Source organism: Ictidomys tridecemlineatus, chromosome 13 (genome assembly GCF_052094955.1).
Source record: "Ictidomys tridecemlineatus isolate mIctTri1 chromosome 13, mIctTri1.hap1, whole genome shotgun sequence".
NCBI lineage: Eukaryota > Metazoa > Chordata > Mammalia > Rodentia > Sciuridae > Ictidomys > Ictidomys tridecemlineatus.
The window spans coordinates 64060520-64072427 of NC_135489.1; the positions used below are offsets into that span (position 1 = coordinate 64060520).

The 11908-nt window shown below is 33.9% G+C and overlaps 1 long non-coding RNA gene across 1 annotated transcript; it reads left to right on the forward strand.

Annotated features, from left to right (window-relative positions):
- Positions 1 to 9428: 9428 nt before the first annotated feature.
- On the forward strand, positions 9429 to 11571 carry LOC144370145 (uncharacterized). Its single transcript, XR_013430080.1, has 3 exons — positions 9429 to 9559; positions 9792 to 9862; positions 11540 to 11571. It is a non-coding gene; the product is annotated as an uncharacterized LOC144370145 (long non-coding RNA).
- Positions 11572 to 11908: the final 337 nt, after the last annotated feature.

Genomic DNA, 11908 nt, shown 5'->3' on the forward strand with positions numbered 1-11908 from the left:
AACTCTCATGTACCTATTCAGTTTTTAACTCAAATTTAGCAGTTGTCATTTTATGGCAATTTAACCTCTAAAGATGAGTTGATTTATTTATTTTTTTTTTATTTGGAAGCAACAGAAAAGTTGGTGTACTAATGTAAAGTTGTTCTCAAAGCTCCTTGATTAGCCTTCTCATATCTGCAGATTCTGTTAGAGAATTTGTCTGTCCTCATATTCCTGGGTAAATTTGGATCTTCCCCAGCTCTTTGTCTTTTAGATGTGTCTCTCTAGAAATTATTAATTTTAATGAATCTAAAAGATCATCTTTGGACTTCATCACCTTTTCTCTATTTTTGTTTTTTATTTTATTGATTTCTTCTCTGAACCATCCTTCCCTTTTAATGCTTACTTACTCTCTCTCCTCTACTGTTTATTATGGTGTTAGTTGCTGGCCGAGATCATGACCTTTCTTCAGACATTGGAATTTGTTGTTACAAATTTCTTCTTAGTACTATTTTAGTGGCATTCCACAGATTTTGGCACGTTACACCTTCATTTTAATTCAGTTCAACATACTTTGTATTTTCTGCTTTAATTTCTTTGGCCTGTGGGTTTTTAGAATTTTCAAATCGTCTTCCTGTTATGGTTTCTAATTTAATTACATCATGTTAAGTACATGCTTTGTATGACTTGAATCTTTTTTATGTTCTAGAATGTGGCCTTTCTCTGTAAATGCTTTGTGTATGTTAAAAGAATGTGTATTATGCTGTAGTTGCGTAGAGTTTTATGTAAATGTCAGTTAGGTCCACTTGATTGTTGTTTAAATCTTATATGTTCTGTTTTTGTAATTTACTATCAGTTATTGAGAGGAGTATTGGGAAAATCTCCAATAATTCTGAATTTTTTCTTACAGTTTTATCTGGTCTTGCTTCAGATATTTTGAAGGTCTTAAGTGCATACATTTTTAGGATCATTATTTTATCTCCATGAATATCTCCCTTTTTATCTCCCTTTTTCATTTCAAAAGACTACAATAGTCACTCCAGATTAAAAAAAATTAGTTGTAGATGACTGGATTACCTTTTATTTTATTTATTTATATTTTATGTGGTGCTGAGAATTAAACCCCGTGCCTCACACGTGCTAGGTGAGTGCTCTACCACTGAGCCACAACCCCAGCATCAGATTTGTTTTTAAATGTATTGGCATATTGTATCTTACTTTCTTTTACTTTTAACCTTCTTGTGCCTTTATATTTAAAATGCATTTCTAGGACTGGGGATGTGAAATTTGCCTAATAAGTGTGAGACCCTGGGTTCAATCTAACACTGCACCACCAACAACAGCAACAAAAACCAGGTTTCTTGTAGGCAGAATATGGTTAGGTTAAGGCTGTTTGTCAAGTGAGTTTTTTATTTTTATTAGAACATTATGATTATACGTAGTATTTGGGTTTATTTGACAAAATCATACTTGCAAGCAATTTTATTGCAGTCCCCATTCTTCCCCCTTTTCCTCTCCCCCATCCTTCTACTCTCTTCTAAATATATGTGAATATAACATGATTTTGTTAAATTCATTTCATTTTTCTTCCCCTTTTTCTTTGTTCCTCCCTCATTCTCATTCTTCTCTACCAATCTTCCTTGTATCTTTACGGTATTCAGGTCCCCCCCACCTCAGCCACACCTTCTTTCTGTGATTTTCTGAGCCCTGGCTTTCAATTGCATGTTTCTTTTTATGGTTCCATTTGATCATCTTTGTTAGTTTTTTGGCTATGAGTCTTTGTTTTATTTTAGTGCCCAGCTTAGAGTTCATAATATACACTTTTAATTTACCACAATCTACTTTCAAGTGATAATAAACTTTTTGGTATATTCTGTGAGCATTTTATAATAGTATAGTTGTTTCTTCCCTCCTTTTTTGTGCTGTTGTAATGTCTATTTACCTACGTAGTTACCTGTTTCTGATGCTCTTCATTGCTTTGTTGTCTGTATTTTCATTTGGTGTCCTTTTTTTCCCTTCCTGCTCGAAGGACTTAACACTTTTTTTAGGGTAGGTCTGTGACTTATGATCACCTCCTCCCAAGTTTTATGTCTGAAAAATCTTTATTTTATCTTCAGTTTTGAAAGATATTTTTTCTGGGAATAGCATTCTCTTAGTGGTTTCACTATTTTGAAGCTACTGCTTTGACAGATTCTATCATTATATACAACTATAATGTACCGATTTAAAAAAAAACAGTCATGTTGTGGTAATTTTCATTTGCATTGTTTTGGACAAGAAGGATAACATCTTATTTGTCTTGTTATTAACATGTCTATTTTCCTATAATTAGATGATTTTTTCCCCCATGACTCTTTTGGGAGAAGTTTGACATTACTTCTTAATGTTTCTTTAGTACTTTATTAGTTGAATTTCTTGGCTCTGATGGTTTGTAGTTTTCATCTAATGTGAAAAATTTTGACCATTACATTATACATTTTTGGGTCCAACCCTCTTCTTACATGTATATTAGCATGCTACTGCCCCACAGCTTAGTAATGCTGTGGGGTTTATTTTCCCCTCTCATCTTTTTTCTCTTCATTTTTATTTTTGAATAGTTTCCACTATAATGTCTTCAAGCTCATTGATTCTTTTTTTCTTCTGCAGTAATCTAATCTGCTGTTGATCTCATCTAGTGCATTTCCTTCTTGAACATTGTACTTTTTTATTTGCAGTTTAATTTTGTTCTTTCTTTATTCTTTGGGGGCAGTTCTTGGGATCAAACCCAGCACATGATAGGCAAATGCTCTACCACTGAGCTTCATTGCCAGCCATTTTTAAATTTGAAACAGGGTTTTTCTAAGTTGTGTATGCTGGCCTCAAATTTGTATCCCTCTTGTAACCTCACAAGTAGCTGAATTACAGGTGTGCATCACCATACCTGCTTGGTTCTTATTTTATGTCTTTGATGTCTACTTTATACATTCTACCTTGCTTCTCTGAATATATAGAATACAGTGACAATAGCTGTATTAATATTCTTGTTTAGATTCTAATTTTGTCAGTTTTGGGTCCTTTTTTTGGTCATTGAATTTCTCATTATTGGTTGACTTTTTTTTTCCTAATGACTTTTAAGTTACGTTTCAGTTCAGTGCCAAACATTATGATATAATGAATGCAAATATTGCTGAACTTTGTTCTGTTAGTTTAACTTGGAAACAGTTTTATTCTTTCATGCTTATTATTTTCTTTTTTTAAAATTTCATTTCAGGTCTTATTTTTAAGCTTTATTAGGCAGGACTTGAGCAGTTTTTGTTCAGGGCTAATTTTATCCCAGTATTGTAGCAAAAATCTTTTGAATATTCTTCCCTCAGTTACTTTTTATTTTTATTGAGGATGGAACTCAGGGGCACTTAACCACTGAGGCATATCCCCAGTTCTTTTTGTATTTTATTTAGAGACCAGGTCCCACTGAGTTTTGAGGCTGGATTTGAACTTGACATCTTCTTGCCTCAGCCTCCCCAGCCTCTGGGATTACAGGCATGTACAACCACTTGGCCTCATTTACTTGTTTTTTTTTTTAAGCTGGTGATAGAACTTTAATGTTATTTATTTATATGTGGTGCTGAGAATTGAACCCAGTGCCTCACAAATGCTAGGCATGCGCTCTATTACTGAGCTACAACCGCAGCCCCCTCATTTACTTTTTGACCAGTGAGGTTTTCCTTTCTGGTTGGTGGGAATGGGTACTATTCTCATCCCTGAATGAGCAGTGGTTTCCCCCCCTTAGTCACTTTGAGTTGTTCTTGTTCTGGCCTCTGGTAGTTTTCCTTATAAGCTCTGAACACTCCTTAGCTGAAGACTAGAGTTGGGGGAATCAACCATCTTGCTGATCTTTGGAGTTCTTTCTTTGTACAGATCTGTCTTTTTTAGAGATGTGACCTATAAATTGAGTTCCTTTGATGCCTCCCTAGACTCCCAGCTTATCTTACTGCTCTCTTTGGTTTCCCTGTCCTCCCGTTTTGTGGATAAACTCTTCTCAGTTAATAATCTGGAACAGTTGTAGAAATCACCTTGTTTATCATTTCCCTTCATTGTCTAGTGCCCAGTTCATTGAAAACCATTATATAGTTTGTCCATTTTCTTGTTGCTGTTTTAGGCAGTTGGGCAAATCTGATCTTTGCTTTCCATCTTGGTTGAAAACCAAAGTCTCTTTATGTAAAAAATTCAGTTCCTTTCCTCAGGAAACATATAAAGGTGGGGAAGTGGGAAATAAGGATCAAAATTGGCTATCAAAAATGACCTCAGAAGGACCCGATCCTAGTACAGTATCCTTTAGTGAGAACAGTTTTGGAAAAGAGGGCTTTTGTCTTATCCTTTGTAGGTTGACATGTGTGATATTGGACTATACCCTACACATTTAGTTAGTGACTATTGATCTTTTTCACAGGGAAAAGAAGTTGGGCTCACTTAATCTTTCCATGGTCTACAGCAGCAGGCATAGACTTTGAGAATAACTGCCACTTCAGGTCATATTGATTTGATGCGTCACTGTTACTGTAGTGGAACACCTTTAGTAGTATGTTTTAGGGGACACACAGTGTCCTAGATTGAGAAGAATTCTTAACTGAATTGCCAAAAGAGTTTTGTGTAATTATGTGACTTACTTTGGAGAAGTTGGACCTTCACAATATCTCCTTTTCTAGTGTGGCACCAGGTCTGATATTTGTATTATTTGGTTAATGAGGTTTCAACATTTGTATTAGGGGATTATTTTAAAATTCTGCATTTGGCTTTTATTTGGCAATTTGTATCATATAAGAAACAAATAACTTTTGTTATCTTAGTACAAATGTCTTCCTCAGGTCATTTATTCAGACAGGTGTTTGAGTTCGTGACATGTGTCAAACCTGCTTTATAATGAATAGAGTAATAGTCAAATATAGAATCTGAAATGGGGGGGCGGGTAATAGTCCCACTGTGTTCTATAAAGATGTGCCTGGATGCTAAAGAGCTTTTGTTTCTGTTTATCAGTTTGTACCATATTATGAGTTAAAACTTATATTTAAAGATAACTGATCTCTGTGGGGGTTTGCTTCCAGGATTCCTGTCAGATACCAAAATATGAGAATGCTCAAATCCTTATATCAAATAGTGTTTTATCAATTACATGGGAAAAGTATCTGCATTTAACCCATGCATATTCTCTTGTATACCTCATATCACATCTAGATCACTTATAGTAGCTAACGCAGTACAAATGTTATATAAATAGTTGTTATGCTGTATTGTTTAATGAATAATGATTCAAAGTCTGTACATGTTCAGTACAGATCCAATTTTTTTTCAAGTATTTTTGATGCTATTGTAATTAGCAATAGTAATTTTAGCAATGATAGGTAAGCCATGTTAATAATAGTTAGAGGGTTTTTTAACCATGGGATACAGAAAACGTGTAGCTGTATATCTGACATTTGATTTGTAGATAAACAGAAAAATGTATCAGTAGGCTCAGTGAGTTTTCTTGCCTGACAAGTTTCATGGATAGTCAGAAATAATCACACGTTTGCTTAGTAGACTTGGAATCTGACAGGGGAGTCAACTGAGTGCTTTCCAGTAGGAATATGCCTACCCTAGCAGTTGACTCTTGGCCAGTGATTCCCATTTGTGTAATAGATGCCCAGCAAATATTTGTTAGGTGATTAATAACATGTGAGAAGTTGTGGGTAGGTTTTAAAATTGGTACATTACTTGACAATAGTTTAAGAAATAAAATTTAGTTCTGTGAAGTATTGTAGCTCAAGGTGGTTAAAGTAGGCTACTTTCTTGAATCTAGGGGATGAACTTTTGCTTTTATATATTTACTTATTTACTTATTTATTTCTTGCACTACTGGGGATTAAATCCAATGTTTCATGCATGCTAGGTAACTTTACTCTGCCACTGAGCTACATCCCTAGTCCTGTTTCTGGGGATTGCACAAAGAAGATTCTGTGTAATTGCTCTCTGAATTTTAGTTCTGTACCATGAGCATAAATTAACTAATGACATACTGAATTTGATATTAAATAAGGCAGGTTCACAAACTGAAATACCATTGGAACTGTCATTAGAACCATCTAGCATTTTAATGACTAGGAGATCAGTTGAACTTTAATGCATGTATTACAAGAAATCTCCCATCAGCAGGTGTTCATCATTGCTTTGGAGGTATTTAAATTCTTTCAAAGTATTTTAGACCTTTTTTTTTGGCCGTGGGGGGGGTAAGGTGTACCAGAAATTGAACCCAGGGGCGCTTAATCACTGAGCCACATCCCTAGCCCTTTCTTATTTGTTTTTTTTTTAATTTTTAGACAGGGTCTCACTAATTTCCTTAGGGCCTCGATAAATTGCTGCGGTAGCCTTGAACTTGCAGTGCCTCCTGAGTCACCAGATTATAAGCATGCACACTGTGCCTGGCTTTTTTAGAATGCTTTGATGGTATAGTAGAAACTCGATAGAGTAAAGTCTACTAAGATTAAAAATAGTTCACTGGCAATCTTTTCTTTCTTTCCGTCAGTTCTTCAGTTGTTGGGAAGCATAAGACCTTTCAAAGCACTGTAGATATGGACAAAGAAGAAAGGAAGACTATCAACCAGGGTCAAGAAGATGAAATGGTAACCACCTTTCATGATTTACTTGTGAAATATAAAGAAGTAATCTCTTCCATTTATTATTCTAAGGAGTAGAAAAGTACAGTTATGAAACAAATCTAAATCAGTGAGTTTCTCTCCTCATCATGTTCTTCAGTTGGTATTATGTAATATCTATATTTGTTGTTTTTAGAATAATTCCTTTTTTTTAAACCTGTGAGCTGCTCAAACTTGGGAAAAGAAGTATGCTTTTACATTTGGTGATTTGATTTGCTATATTAACTAATGTTTAAATATAACTCCAAAAGAAGATTTGTAATTTTGATTTTAAAATTTAAAAATCAACTTCATAAAAACAAAACAAACAGAAAAACCCAACTTTAGCTGCTTGTGGTGGTGCACATCTAAAATCCCAGTGGCTTGGGAGGACCGAGAGTTTAAAACTAGCCTCAGCAATTTAGTGAGGCCTTGAGTAACTTAGTGAGACCCTGTCTCAAAATAAAAAATAAAAAGTTCTGGGAATGTGGCTTAGTGGTTAAGCGCCCTTGGGTTCAGTCCCTGATATCAAAAAACAAACAAACAAAAAACCCAAACCAAAACAAAACAACTTTTCATGCTGGAGATAACAGCTCAATTGTAGAGTGCTTGCTTAATGTGCAAGCGCTCTACAATTGAGCTGTTATCCCCAAGTTCAATCCCGGCACCACAAACAAAACAGAACAAAAAATGAACTTCTCAACTCTTTAGTGAAGTGCAAGTCGAAATATGCCAGATAAGCTATAAATTTTTCTATTATATGTAAATTTCAGATAATCAAGAAATAAACCTTTAGTATTACATATACCCAGAATGTTGCATGGGACCAGCAAAGTTATTTGTTGCTTATTTGAAATTTTAAGTGTAAATAGGTCCTCAGCATTTGCTGAGGACCTATTTACACTTATGCCTGGCAACCTCTGTGTATGTGTGCATTTGTGTTTCTGTTCTAATGGTAATATTTAAAATAATTTTAGTCAGGGGTCTAGTTTATCCAATTATAGTGTTACTGAGACTTGGTAAAAAATTAAAACCTACCTTATCTAGATGCAGTGTGATATTCTGGATTATGTCCTGGAATAGGAATAAGATGTTAGTGGAAAAACTTGAAATTCTAATATTGAATTTAGTTAATAGTAATATAGCAGTGTTAATCTTTTGGTTTTGACAAATGTATCAAGATGTTAACATTAGGGTGAAGTTGACACAGGAACTCTCATTTTTGTAACTTTTCTGTAAATAAACTACCTCATAACAATGTGAATACTTGAAGAATTATTAAGACTTGTAAAAATTATAATAAGATATACTTACTATGAATATACTGTGTTAGTGGAAAAGAACTTATTAAACATCAAATACCATGCCATAAATTATAAATAGCCAATTTAACTTTAAAATTAGTTAATTTTATTCATAAACTTTTCAGGAACAAAATATAAATTATTGATTGAGAAAATATTTACTATTTATGTGACAAAGTATGTGCTTGGGGTGAAAAAGCATTTTTAAATTCATTTGTCTGCTGTATAATTTGATAATTAGTCATCTGATCATTGTGTCCATAAAGGAGATTTATGGTTATAATTTGTGTCGCTGGAAGCTTGCTATAGTTTCTTTAGGAGTGATTTGTACTGGTGGGTTTCTTCTCCTCCTTCTGTACTGGATGCCTGAGTGGCAGGTGAAAGCAACTTGTATCAGAGCTGCAGTTAAATACTGTGAAGTGGTGCTGCTGAGGACTACTGTAAGTCCATATATTGACTGATAGCTGCTTATTTGAGGAACAAAATAATGGTTTTGTATTTACTTTGTTCAAAACCATGCTCGAATGGAACATTAGGGGGAGGTGCCAGAATATAATGAATTTTGAGTATGGTATTTCTAAAGTATCTGTGTTTAAAGTGAATATTATTAGAGTGATTAGAATTTAAAGGAATCTTTAAAATGGTCAGGTTTCTTCCCTTCTTTTATAGCTCTTGATGTCCCAAGAGATTAGAAAAAGTCTGGTCCTTTAGGACTCTCTGGGCTGTTTCTCATTTAGTAGACCAGCTTATCTACTGTGGATGCTGCTTTATCTCAGATTATTTTGGTTGGTTGGTTTGTTTTTATTCTAATTTGAAGCATTTTAAAAAAAGTTTTAGTTTCTAATGCTCATGTACAGATTCATGAGTAGATTAAGGAATTAGTTGTAATCTTTCATGGAGTATATTGATGTTTGTACTGGTGAAATGTGTCATAAAATTCGTGAGCAATGAAATATACTTCATGTTTGAATTTATTCATCTTCTTGTAGTTTAACATTTAGTGAACAGGAAATTATGTTTTTAGGCAGGTACCATGGTGCATACACATAATCCTGGCAACTTGGGAGGCTGAGGCAGGAGGATTGCAAGTTTCAGGGCAGCCTTAGGAATTTAGTGAGACTTTCAGAAACTTAGTAAGACCCCCATCTCAAATAAAAAGAACCAGGGATGTAGCTCAGTAAAACATCCCTGGGTTCAATCCCTAGTACCAATAAATAATAAGTAATGAAAGAATAAAACAGACAGATAAAAAAAAGCCTCGGGATATTGCTCAATGTTGAAACAACTCTGGGTTCAATACCCAGCATGGGGTTGGGACCATTTGGGTTGGGGAAGCAGGAGGAGAAATTATGCGTTCGTAATTAGAGGTGGGTAAGTATGTACAAAATGGAAATTAAAAACAGGCAGTCATATAATATACATAATTGACTCTTTTCCCCTTTCTTCTAAGGATGAATTCAGAATGTGGTTTTGTGCAAAAATTTGTTTTCTTTGGAAAATTATCCATTTTCAAATCCAAAATCTGTAACTGATAAGATTTCAAATGACCATGCAGTTCATTTAACTGAGAATCCTGCTGAAGAGAATAGGCATGAGATGAGTAAATATTCACAGACTCAGACACAACAGGTATTGTGATCTAGTGTTCAAATTTCTTTAAATTGTGAATATTTTGTGCTATCATATGTAACTTATAGGATACATATTTTAGGTTTACTGTTATTGCTTGAGATAAATTTATATGCATATAAAATAAAATACCTATCACTAAATGTAACAGTTTAGGTGTTCCTTAAAAAAAAATTACATGTTACAACAAATGATGATATGCTTTGATGTAACATTTATGTATGTTCTACAGATTCGTTATTTCACCCACCATAGTGTAAGATATTTCTGGAATGATACCATTCGCAATTTTGATTTCTTAAAGTTAGTATCTTTCTTTTTTTGGACTATATTAAGAATTTTTTGAAAATGTTCTAAGTAGAAAAGAATCTATTGTAATTTTACATAGAATTGAAGGGATTTTATTGCATAACTTTTATTCATTTGTTCATTAACAACTTCTGTAGTTTTTTTTTTAAACCACTGATTGAACCCAGGGTGCTTGACTACTTAGCCACATCCCCAGCCCTTTTATGTTTTATTTTGAGATAGGGTCTCACATAGTTACTCAGTGCCTCATTTGGGTTGCAGAGGCTGGCTTTGAACTTGAGATCCTCCTTTCTCAGCCTTCTAAGCCACTGGGATTATGGGCATACACCACCATTCCCAGTTCCCCCCAGTGGTTTTGAAGACTCAGTATTTTTTTTTTAAATCCTTACCTGTAACTTGCATTGGGTAAAATTTACATAAGAGTTAGAAGCAGTATGATACCAAAGTATTCCGAAATCTGAGGTCTTTTGATTTTCACCTCAAAGTGATTTTGTTAAAAAAAAAATTATGTCTAATAGCTTGTTTAAAATAGATTTATTCATGTAGGTGGTCCTGGGAATTGAACCTAGGGTCTTGAACCTGCTAAGCAGGCATTCTACCTCTGAGCAGCATATGTAGCCCGCTCTGATTTAATTAGAGGATCTGAATTATTACTTTCTGATTTGTTGACAGTCCCATCCATTGTACTTGAGGACCATACTAATATACAGAAATAGAAATTTAATTTTACTGTTTGGATAAAGAATGCAATGTTGTCAGACGTGTTATCTTTGGGTAGCATACATTGGAGTAATACCTTAAAATTTATTTTTGCCCAGGCTGGCCCCAAATTCTTGAGCTCAAGTGATCCTCCTGTCTTAACCTCCTGAGGACTGATGGAGGGACTATAGGTATAGTTCAGTGATAGAGCACTTGCCTAGCATGTATAAGACCTTGGGTTTCATCTCCAGCATGTGAGTGAGCATATGTATGTGCAAACTCACATGCACATATAACTTTTAAGAAAGTGGAAATGGATTGAAATTGAATATATGTAAGGTTCTGTTTGTTGTGGAGTACTGTGCTTATACCTTAGTTAAAATAAACATAAATAAGACATTTTGGGGAACATTAAATGTTAGTTGGGTCCTATTTAAGATTTTTACAGATTTTAGACATTATCTGACTCATAAATTCTGTACTTTTAACCTATGCATTATTTAGCTCAGGGAAGGATTTGAATTGATGCCTTTCTGAAGATGATAGTCTATGCATAGGATTTCTTAGTTTGATGCTAAAGGTATAAAGGAGAAACTACAAATAGAAAGTAAAAATAATTTAATCTTTAGTTTGGAATTCTCAAGTCAGTTATGTTTAATCTTAACTTTTATTATTGACTCTTATAGCTTTTGCATAGCCTTAAAAGGATAATGGTGTTACATAAACAAGAATTTAGAGTAATCTTATGTGAGAAATGCATTAATTAACTTATTTGCTATGTTTTAGGCCATTCATAATTATTTATGTTAAGATTTTGAGATTTTTAATTTTCGTTTCTAAATTTATGGTAAGCATTTCTAAGAAGATTATAAGGAAGTTACACTTTTAAAATCAGCCATGTAGAAAAATGAGACATTAAGAAATTTGGATATTTTAAACTTTGATTACAGTGAAAACTTTGAATATATTTAGGGGGCTGGATGAAGGTGTTTCTTGTACATCAAGGTGTTTCTTGTACTTTTTTTTAAATGAAAAACATGGTGTGGGACTGACAAAAGAGATGCATGCCTGCAGGTAATTTTTATTCAACTAAAGTTAGATTTGTTCTCAAAATTTTTAAACTTAGAAATATATATGTGTATGTATGTATACACACACACTAGGTCCTTTGCCTTGTAGTACATATTAACAGGTGTTTAAATACTACAGACTAGTTGTTGAGAACTTATTTCATTTGAGTAAAACTGTCTCAGTTTTAAGAATTATAAAAATGTTGAAGCTGAAGTTGAAGTTGATGTACCCAAAGTTCTACAGTATTTCCTCAATTCTAAGGTGCACATT